Below are 12,156 nucleotides of genomic sequence, written 5' to 3'. Positions count from 1 at the left end.
TATGGTGATATTGTTTATTTTAAAGAATTCTAAATAAGACTGCTTAAAATTAATAGTTTAAAATTAATTCAGAAATGTACATATTTACCTAAAAGTCTTACTATGACAAATCAAAAAAGCAAGGTATAAAAAGGTATGAGAGAACTATAATATCTATTAGCTAAAATCAGAAATTTATTCCCAGAAATCAGAATACTTTCCAAAACAAAAACAGATATATATCTTTAATTTATGTAGGATGACATAATATGAAACTGTCACCAGGCTCTAATGATTTCGGGGAATAGACTGGAACAGAGACTACAAACTGGCAGCTCTGCAGTCATCTCCACATCTGGCCTGCATATGTTTTGCTTAGCCCACAAAGTGTTAAAAGAGAAAACTGCATCCAGATTTCCGCCTCTGACAAATGGAAAGATCTGGAAAACCAGATATGCATTCCCATATGGCAAGCTTCCCTATAGCTGGCCGATAGCTTTCTCTTCAAACATATTAATAAATTTAGAAAGAGAAAACACATATTATCATCTTCAAGATGCATATAGCATTTGCTAAAACTCAACATCTAGTCTTAACTTTAAAAACAAAATGCCCCAAAACAGGAAGAGATGAATAAAATGTATCAATACAACATTCAACTTAATAGGAAAATTCTAAAAGTAATCATATTAAAATCAGGGGGAAAAGTCCACTATGACTACCATTAATTTATACTGTTCTAGAGATGCTGTTCAAAGAAATTAGACAAGGTAAAGAAATACACTGTGTAAACTAGAAATGAAAATGTAAAAATCGTTATTTACCTATAATACAATTGTATAATTTTAAAAACCTAGAACTCAGAAATATGCCCAAGTTTTAACACATGAAAATCAATACACTTTCTATCTACAAACATCCAGAAGAAAATTTTTAACTACTACTGAAATATGAAAAAAAAAAAGGGAAAAAGATGAATAAATGGAAACACTGTTCTTTGGTACAAAGGCTAAAAGTTATAAAGACATCAATTCTCCTTGGTTTAATTTATCACTTACATACAGACTTCTCTTGGAACTTAAAGTGTTTGGAACTTTAGCACAAGATTTTAAAGTTCATCTGAAAAAAATAAATATGTGAAAATAGTCAAGAATACACTTTTAAAAAAGAGTATTAACAGAGGGCTAGGCTTCCTAGTAGTAAATAAAGTACACTACAAAGGTATCAGAGTACTCTATAAAGCTAAAATCATTCAGTACCAGAACTCATGAATAAAAAGACAGATTAGTGGATCAGAGAATAGAGTCCAGAAAAGACCCAACTAGATTTGGGAGTGTGATGTATGATAAAGGTAGAAGTGCATTTCAGTGGAAAAAAATATCACTTACTTTAACAAATAGTATTTGGACACCTGAATAAAAATAAATGTGCATCAAAGTACCAGCCAGAGCAATCAGAGAAGAGAAGGAAATAAAGGGCATCCAGATTGGAAAAAAAGAAGTCAAGCTGTCCCTGTTTGCAGATGACAGGATCCTATATATCGAACAGCCTAAAGGCTCTACAAAAAAACTCTTGGAGATGATAAATGATTTCAGCACAGTAGCAGGATACAAAATCAACACACAAAAATCAGTAGCATTTCTATTCTCCAATAGTGAACATGCAGAAAGAGAAATCAAGAAAGCCTGCCCATTTACAATAGCCACCAAAAAAATAAAATACTTAGGAATTGAGTTAACCAAGGATGTGAAAAATCTCTATAATGAGAACTACAAACCACTCCTGAGAGAAATTAGAGAGGATAAAAGAAGATGGAAAGATATCCCATGCTCTTGGATTGGAAGAATCAACATAGTGAAAATGTCCATACTACCCAAAGTGATATACAAATACAATGCAATCCCCATCAAAATTCCAATGACATTTTTCTCAGAAATGGAAAGAACTATCCAGACATTTATATGGAATAACAAAAGACCACGCATAGCCAACGCAATGCTGAGCAAAAAAAATAAAGCTGGAGGCAAAACACTACCTGACTTTAAGCTATACTACAAAGCTATAATAACCAAAACAGTATGGTACTGGCATAAAAACAGACACACTGATCAATGGAAAAGAGAATCCAGAAATCAACTCACACACCTACAGCCATCTGATCTTTGACAAAGGCACCAAGCCTATACACTGGGGAAGAGAATGCCTCTTTAGCAAATGGTGCTGGGAGAACTGGATATCAATATGCAGGAGAATGAAACTAGACCCATACCTTTCACCATACACTAAAGTCAACTCAAAATGGATTAAAGAATTAAATATACACCTGGAAACAATAAAGCTTCTTAAAGAAAACATAGGAGAGACACTTCAGGAAATAGGACTGGACACAGACTTCATGAATACGACCCCAAAAGCACGGGCAACCAAAGGAAAAATAAACAAATGGGATTATATCAAACTAAAGAGCTTCTGCACAGCAAAAGTAACAATTAACAGAGTTAAAAGACAACCAACAGAGTGGGAGAAAATATTTGCAAAATATACATCTGACAAAGGATTAATATCCAGTATATACAAGGAACTCAAACAACTTTACAAGAAAAAAACAAGCAACCCAATTAAAAAATGGGCAAAAGAGCTAAGTAGGCATTTCTCTAAGGAAGATATACAAATGGCCAACAGACATATGAAAAAATGCTCAACATCACTCAGCATCAGGGAAATGCAAATCAAAACTACACTGAGATACCATCTAACCCCAGTTAGGATGGCTAAAATCCAAAAGACTCTGAACAATAAATGCTGGCGAGGTTGCAGAGAAAAAGGAACTCTCATACATTGTTGGTGGGACTGCAAAATGGTGCAGCCTCTACGGAAAATGGTATGGAGGTTCCTCAAACAACTGCAGATAGATCTGCCATATGACCCAGCTATCCCACTCCTGGGAATATACCCAGAGGAATGGAAATCATCAAGTCGAAGGTATACCTGTTCCCCAATGTTCATCGCAGCACTCTTTACAATAGCCAAGAGTTGGAACCAGCCCAAATGTCCATCATCGGATGAGTGGATACCGAAATTGTGGTATATTTACACAATGGAATACTACTCAGCTATAAAAACGAATGAAACACTGCCATTTGCAACAACATGGATGGACCTTGAGAGAATTATATTAAGTGAAACAAGTCAGGAACAGAAAGAGAAATACCACATGTTCTCACTTATTGGTGGGAGCTAAAAATAAATAAATAAATTCACACACACACACACACAAAAAAAACCCGGGGGGTGGGGGGGAGAAGACATAACAACTACAATTCCTTGAAGTTGATACGACAAGCAAACAGAAAGGACATTATTGGGTGGGAGGGGGGAGAAGGAGGAGGGAGGGGGGTTTCGGTAATGGGCCACAATAATCAACCACATTGTATATCGACAAAATAAAATTAAGAAAGAAAAAAAAAAACAACAAAGATTTATTTTAGAACATGTAAGTATAAAAGTCCTAGGTAAAAGAAGAGCCTGTGTTTCCATAATGTCAGTGCTGATGTCTAAATATCACACAAGCGCAAAGTCACAAAACATTGACAAATATAGCTATATAAAAACAAAACATTTCTCCCCAGTTAAAAAAGGTTTTTTAATTCAAAAAAGCGAACAAATTAGGAATAAAATGTATCCCACAAATATACTTCATAAAACTATCTTTCATATATCATAGCCAATAAAAATCAAGAATTAGTCTAAGAAAAATATAGGTGCTCTTTTAACATGAAAAGCTTTCAACATTACTCCTTCTAAGAGAAATAGAAATAGAAACTACAATAAGATACCATTTTTAACTTACGAGATGAGTAAAACTTCCCCAAATTTTGGTAATTATCTCTTGAAAAGGTTGTGAGGAAACAGTGATCCAATACACTGTAGGTGGGAGTGTAAATCCACAAAACTCAGTGAAAGGATATCATAAATATTTATCAAAATTTAAGTATGTACAACTTTTTTCTTTTATTATCAAGCACATTGCTGACACAAATACTGAAATCTTAATAAGGTCTATAGATTGGACAATAGCACTGGGACAAGTTTGATTTCTTGATGTTAGCAATTATACTATCCTTGGTTTTAGGAAATATATGCTAAAGAATTTAGGGTTAAAGGGGTATAATATCTGTAAGTCACTCGGAAAATTCAGGAAAAAATAGGTAAATAGAGAAAACAAGTGCAGTAAAATGTTAACATTTGGAGGAATCTGGATGAAAGATATGTGAGAACTGCTCGTATTATTTTTGAAACATTTCTGTTAAGATTAAAATTATTTTAAAATTAAAAGCTTAAAATGAAATCTTTATAGAATTTACCCTTTGAAACCTTTGTATGTACCCTACAGATAAATTTACATGTGTGAAATGACACAGCTAAAAGCATATCCACTGCAGCGCTGTTTATGTTACAAATGATTGCAAATGACCTAAGTGTCCATTTATTTAATCAACACAGGTTGAGCACTCTCATCTGAAAATCTGAAACCCTAAATACTCCAAAATCTGAAACTTTTTGAGCACAGACATGATGCCCCAAGTGGAAAATTCCACACCCGATCTCCTCTGACAGGCTGCAGTCAAAACGCAAACGTTTCCATGGGAAAAGCTGTAATACATCTTTAGATTCCCCTACACAAGCATGCAAACAAAGGGCACTAAGAAGGCAGGCGTGCAGGCTGGACATGCCAACAGCAGGCTCCTCATGATGCTCCACCTGGGGCCAAGACCTACGTGCATTACCCACTGCGTGTTTTTTGCTTATTCTATGCTCTGTGGTATAAAGACATTGCCAAAAATGTCAAAAAAGCCTGCAGATACGCCTGTGGGTAACAGTGATAAGGAAACAAGGAAGCATTTATGTCTGTCTATGATGCAGAAAGTCAAGCTGTTGGAGAGCCTGGACAGCAATATGAGTGTGGGATGTCATACAGAGAAGGGGATGGCCACCGCATATGACCTGAAGAAACAAAGGGATGAGCTGTTCAGTTCTACGTTGAAAATGATGAGCAGAAGTTAATGAAAAACAGAAAACACTATATAACACAAGAGATAAAGATCTCCATGTTGTACTGAAAGGGAGGATCTGTCAGCACAGCAGTAAACACGTGCACTAGGTGACAGGCTGACCATGAAATAGCAAAGATCTATCACACTGAACTAAAAACTGAAGGGAACTGTGGATATTCAACAGGCTTGTTACAAAAATTTAAGATAAGACACGGCATTACATTTTTTAAAATTTGCAGTGAAGAAGCATCTGCTGATCACAAAGTTCTTAACACATTCATGGACTGATAGTGAAAGTGCCAAAATGCTTCTGAATCAAGGTGATCACGGTAATAGTGACATGAAGATGACACCTGCCTGTTCTACACTGGGGGCAGCAGAATTTTCCCTCCATCTTCCCCTTCTTGCCATTATCCCTCCTTGAAAGGATCTCCCCACAGTGACACTGGACAACCTGGGGCAGCTGAGCTCTGGCCCAGCTCCTGGCTGGAACCATGAGAAGGAAGCTCAGCACTCCTACAGTGTCCCTGTTGAAGATAACTTTCTGATAACTGAATTATTACGGTTTTTCATGGACAAAAAAATTTTTTGTACTGTCCCCTTATTGATGTCACCCAGTTTTAATAAAAGAACCTTCTGAAGGGTTGGTCCTCCTACCTACTATGGGAGAGCTCTTCCCTGAGCTCTTCCTCCTCCAACACCATTAAAAAGTAATAATAAATTCAGAGTCAAGAATGATGTTGATGCCAAATAACCACAGATGGTCCACATAGGTGGCTGTGATGCTGACACCTTTGCTTTCTGATGGTTCAGTGACACAAATTAAAAATACTGTATAAAATTACCTTCAGGCTATGTGTATAAGGTGTACAAGAAACATAAATGAATTTGTGTTTAGATTTGGGTCCTATCCCCAAGATATCTCATTACATACATGCAAATACTTCAGAATCCAAACAAATCCAAAATCTGAATCTGGTCACAAGCATTTCAAATAAGGGATACTCAACCTGTAGCAGACTGGTTAAATAAATTATGATGCATCCACAAAATAAAACACTATTTGGGAATTTTGAAAAAAAAGATACCAGGTAGAAAAAAGTAACCTGAAAAATAATATACACATCATATTATATTTTTAGCAGGATGCCACCCATCCTGCTGAAAGAATGATAATATAGATGTCTATTATGCTTGTTTAAAACACACAGAGGGACATTAATGATGCGGCTGCCCTGGGGAGGGGTGATGGAGGACAAGAATGAACAAGGACCTTTTCAGATACAAGTATACCATTTGCATCTTTTGAATAGTGCAGCATGAGCAAGTTTCACCTATTTAAAAAACAATGTAAAAACTAATGTATTCAGTAAGCACTTATTAAGTGTCAGGCACTACACTGCACACTTTACATGGATTTCTTATCCAGTTCTCTTCCATCTGTTCTCTTAGCCCCATTCCACAGATGAGAAAGCTGACATCATAAAGGTTAACCAACTTGCCCAGGATCAGATGGCCAGTGAAAGCCCAGGTTTGTACCAAGGTCCATCCTGGAGTTTGAGTGCAGTTTTCTCAAATGGGTCTGTCCTCCCAGCTTTACTTCAACAAGAGCAAACAACATGCCAAGCACCCTGCCAGGTGGCAAAGGGTATCAAACGTATCATCCCCCTGCCCTTGAAGCCAGCAGAGGAGGAGCAGGAACAGCACTACAGCCAAGCATACATGGTAGAGTATTTAAGGTGCTGAGACAGGTGCTTGCATTAATGCATACCAGGTGTGCAAAGAAAACGCTGACTAATTCCATGGGAGGAAAAGGATCAAAAACTTCTGCATAAATAAGGTGGGCCTCTAGCTGAGCTTTGAAGGCAGGTATTTGATTGCCAAGGACCTGTTCTGAGGCACATTAACTAGACAAAACACAATGCAAAAGCCAGGTAGGAAGGTTAGCTCCAGAAACTTAATGTTCAATACGACTGGGATAGGGATGTCTAGTGGGAATCACAAGAGCCAGAGCTTGAGGTGCAGCCAGGGCTAGGCTATTGGAAGCCGTACGTGCTGCAGAAAGGCTGTTGGCAAGAGAGAACAAAGGCTAGATGCATTCCCTTCGCCCTTTAACCAGCTCCCACGTGAAAGAAGGCACTTGGGGCCACAGCCCAGCCAGCTCCATCCCCAGCACTGGCTGCACCCTGGTGAAGATGAGAATGACAAGGACATGGGCTGCTTTCTGCTGGCCAACCCTCAGCAGAGCAGGCAGGGAAGTGGGACGGAGGCACAGAGAAGTTGTCTGTGGATTCTTCTGTGAGATCAGAGGGAATGCACCTATTGTAATCAGAAACCTCCAAGTAAAGCAGCTGGAATGGACAGGCAGCCTCTTTTTGGGCAGAATCCAAATGTGGTTCAGACAAAGGACCCTGGCCTACGTGGAGCATCGGAAGATTCCTCCAAATGCCTAGCAGGTGTATGCAGACGTTCTAGCCCAGAAGACACATGGTAATGATCACATAAACATTTTCTGCTCTCAAATACTAGAACATCTGGCTAAATACAAACATTCACAACTGACTACTCTTCAACCACCACCTGTTAGGGAGCTGCTATGTCCTTGCTGCAGGCTCAGGTGCTGACCCTCCAAACACAGAGACCTTCATAGGAAATAAAGCAGCCCAAGCTGCTGCTTGCTTTTTGTTAGACTGTCTCATGAAATATTTGGCCCAAGTTTTTGTTGTTTTGTGTGGGTTTTTTTTATGTTCTCTCAGTAGTGGACCTAAATCCAAGGGGGCAGATGTGCACTTCCTCGTGGCCAGTGATTCAGAGCTGGTGGACCGTGATGCCACACACACTTGAGAGGTGGCTCACAGGAAGCTTTAATTCAAGATACCTTGAGGGACAGTGTGTTTCAAACCTGGTGGAATCATGGCACAGAATCCCACAAAATGATCAGTGTGCTAATTCAGAAGTGCCATGCCAGTACTGTGAAGTTGTTGGGGCTTATGCCTCTTAGACAGACTTATCCCTTAAAGCCAATGATAGGTTTATAAATATGCTCCTAAGTCATATGTCAATAGAAGTTCTATGGGAAGAGGCATGAGACTGGTTATCTTAAATTGTGAACAAAAGAATGGCCCTGTTGATAAAATGAAACTAGCAGAACCTCTGTATCAGTACTACAATCTGCTGGGTTTTTCAGTACTGACCAAGAAACTGATGTTGACTTCCTGGCCAGATTTTCTAGGCTGGTAAGTGGAAAGGGAGAGAGTCAGTGGTAATTAGCTGGACTAAATTAATTAAGAATGTGGATATCAAGAATGCTTAAGAGGCACTATGCACTACTGAAACAAAACTGGTACTAATGTCACAGTGACTAATTCAGGACAATGACATCTCTAACATTACTGGGTATTGCTATGATCATCTTCATATATTCAAACAGCTTACAATGTTTTTGGAACAGCAAAAAAGCTTTTACAGAGGCAATCAAGTTGGCTGATATGAGAAAACTGACTTATGATGAAGAATGCATCTTTGAAAATGAGGGTGAACAGGCAGTTGAATTCACAGAGGGCAGAACAACTAGAGTTACTGCTGGACAGGCTTGCTCAAGTTTCACCAGCTACAGCTGGCTTCTGTCACAGTCTTTAGTCCACTGCAGCACTGGCAGACTGCATGGTTTATGGAAAATGGAGCAGCAATAAGACTGCTGAATATGTTGGCAAAAGCTCTTCCCCTATCTCATGGTGGTCACTTCTCGGGTGATGGCTCAATAGCTAGAACTTCACAGGGTATAATTCAGACTCTGGTAACATCAGGAGTCAGCACCTCTCAGCATGTATCTATGACAATGGAGTTCTTCAGAATCACTGCTAGACAGAAACGTTACCACAGCTGAACACACTGCACAGGTACAAATCGTTTTCTCAGATCACAGGGTCTGCAACAGCCTAGTGCAAAAGTACACAGCAGAACCGTTCGCCCTGTTTTCTAGATTTGTCAGATTTCTCAATTTAAAAACAAAAACAAACAAACAAAAAAACCCTTTCACTGAGTTTATTCTGAATAGAATATAAGACTTCTTAGAGCTTTCTTCACCTGAGAATGGGTATCAGTGCTTTTAGAACAGTGATAATCATCTATTTATTTATGAGACAGCTTAAATACTGATTATAGATAGCAAATACCCATCAGAAAGGAAGTAAGCATTAATGAAGAATCTGTTGAATCCACTAATGGAGAAGTTTAGAATTCTGTTGGAAAAATTAATGCTGGCACAAGATGAAGAAAGGCAGGCATCTTTAGCAGACTGTCCCAACCATACTATTGGACTTGCCAGACAAACCAGTGAAGCTCTCAGCAACCACTAAGCCAACTGTGCAACAGAGTGGCCATCCCAAAGTTTACTGGACTGCTTCCAGACGTTCTTGCCAGCACTCAGCTGTGCCTTACGAAAGGGTGTTCTTAGAAGTAGGGTTCACACACTCCTTCATCGCATGAGTATTTGGCTAAAGGAAGAAGTCCTTCCATTCCTCCCATCTGCTTAGACACATGCTCAGACTGTGAGTTAAGAGACCCCCAGGAGCTCATTCCTATTATCAACTAGATTACAGCCAAATTTAAGACACAGGGGTCCCCTTCTACAGAAGGCGCTCATGCCTCTGCTTCATGCAGCTACTGAAGGGCTGCTCTCACCAACAGAAGAAAAAGCCAGGCTGCCACTTTAGAGAGCAGAAATTGCCAAGGAGTTACTTCACTTTCCTTCAAACAGTCACGGGCAGTGGAATGAGCAAAGTTACAGTAAATCAAGGCGCAGAGAATGTAGAATAAGTGCTGGCTACTCCCATCCAAAGAGCAGTTGGATACACAGAAACACGTCTTAGCCCCTCAGAGTTGGTAGAGCTCTGGGAGGTACCGCCGGACCAGGGAGACATGTTGATGTTTACAAGCACATTGCCCCCACGTGGATCCTGCCCCTTTAACACATCCCTGGGCCTGGCAGATGCACAAATGGTACTGGCTTATCCGGGCATGCAGTGGCACTGAAATCAATTCACCTCTACCACAGCCAGAAAGCATTCGGCACCTTCAACAGGATACCTGCCCTCCTTGCAAGCTGCTCCAGAAATAATACAGGACTTCTGTCAAGCACTTCAGCAACCTGATGCTAAAGTTTTAAAACATAACTTAAAGGTGTTCTTCTAGGGAACAGAGCACTAAGGACTGGATTTCCCTTCATGATCAGGAATTCCAGGTAATAATTTATAAGCAAGTTTTGTGTGCCAATCACACTGTATTTCTAATGCTGCTTTGGGCTTATTAAAGTATATTTAGTGGGAATTTTCTGTTAAATGGCTGTAATTTTCCCTAAATATAGATATGTGACAATAAGAAGTTGTTTGCATGCTAACTCAAATTGTTCTATATAAAAAAGCTGTTAAAAAATACAGCAGCTATCCTAGTTCCTTGACTGTTTTGTTTGGAACTTTAAGTCAAGTCCTTTATAAAGACCATAGCAGTGAAAAACCATACTTTTTAAAAATGCTAAATATAAAACATTTGAAAAGTTTCTTTTATGCATGCAGACACAAGTATTGGTGGAATACAACGATCAAAACTAATTTTCTGAAAATAGCAATCACATTTCTCTAAACTGTTTCAATGCCAATGTGTATTCTGCAACAGAGAATGGTTTAATAAATTTATTGATTTAAAAGTAGGCACTGATGTTATATAATATTTACCAAAAGTATATATATTTTACATAGTAAATCTAAAAAAAAAAAAAAACCTATTTGAGCAAATCCAGCAATACGTTACAAAGAAAATACAAAGGAAGTTAAAAAAAAATAAATAAAGATCATAGCTGAGATGAAATGTGTGGTTTGTTTTGCATTAATAAATCAATTATTAATTTGCCATATTATAAATTAAAAATTATGAAAAAAGGCATTTGATAACACTCAAAATAAAAGGAAAAAACCCTCTTAGCAAATTAGCAATGTAAAAGAACCTCCTAAACCTAAAAGATATCTATGAAAGACCTATAGTAAAAAGCCAAACTCAATTATTAAACATTAAAATCATCTTCTTTAAAAAGTAAGAAGGAAGCAGACCACTATCAACACTTCCACACAACATCATATCAGAGTCCAAGCCAATATAATAGGAATAGAAAACTGTCACAGTTCATACACAATATGATTGTCTATGTTGAAAACCCAAAATAATGTACAGACAACTTGCTACAATTAGAGGTTACTGGATTCACAGTCAATATAAAAAAAGTCAATTACCTTTCTATAAACTAATAACAATCAGGAAATATGACTTAAAGATAAATTAGAGCAACACAAAACTAAGAGTTAAAAAATAGGGCCGAGCCCGTGGCGCACTTGGTAGAGTGCGGCGCTGGGAGTGCTGCGACGCTCCCGCCGCGGGTTCGGATCCTATATAGGACTGGCCGAGTGCCGGTCACGAAAAGGACAAAAAAAAAAAAAAAAAAATGAGTCTAACAGAAGATGTGCAAGAACTTTATGTACCAAAGGACATCAACAGGAGGAGAAACACCCCATGGATATAAAAGACACTGTATTTCACAGACACCAATTTTCTTACCTAAAAACCAAGGCAGACCTGGAGAGAAAGGAAGATAAAATCTACTTGTATGTGTTACAAGTATTATTATAAAGTAGTGGAGATAGCATGGTATTGAAATTAACATAGATGAACAGATAAGTAGAACAGAACTGAGAGCCCAGAGTTATTCACACACACAGATGAAAACCAGACCTATACCAAAATTGGCATTACATATCAGAGGAGAAAAGATAGATTTTTCAATAAATGGTGCTAGACAACTATTTACCATACAGAAAAAATAAGATTTCAATTCTACCTCTTATCATACACAAAAATAAAGTCCAGGTGAACTAATGAATTAAATGTGAAAGGCAAATTTTTAATACTTTTGGAAGAACATGTGGGAAAATCCAACATGGGTAGGGAGAGATTTCATAAAACACAAAACGTATGAACTATAAATAAAAAGACTGATCAATTCAACTTAATTAGAAGTAAGCATCTCTACTCATCTTTTCATCAAAATCCACCTTAAAGAGAGTAAAAAGAAAAG

The 12,156-nt window shown here is 38.1% G+C and overlaps 1 protein-coding gene and 1 pseudogene across 4 annotated transcripts in view; one reads left to right on the top strand and one right to left on the bottom strand.

The window, feature by feature from the left end:
* Positions 1-12,156, bottom strand: part of ZNF236 (zinc finger protein 236) — a 124,418-nt gene that overhangs the window by 55,758 nt on the left and 56,504 nt on the right. The window lies entirely within an intron of this gene.
* On the top strand, positions 7,390-10,226 carry LOC134362184 (exportin-T-like; annotated as a pseudogene).

Source organism: Cynocephalus volans, chromosome 13 (genome assembly GCF_027409185.1).
Source record: "Cynocephalus volans isolate mCynVol1 chromosome 13, mCynVol1.pri, whole genome shotgun sequence".
Classification (NCBI taxonomy): Eukaryota; Metazoa; Chordata; class Mammalia; order Dermoptera; family Cynocephalidae; genus Cynocephalus; species Cynocephalus volans.
Note: the sequence above shows the minus strand (reverse complement) of the source record. Positions and strands in the feature narration are given on the sequence as shown.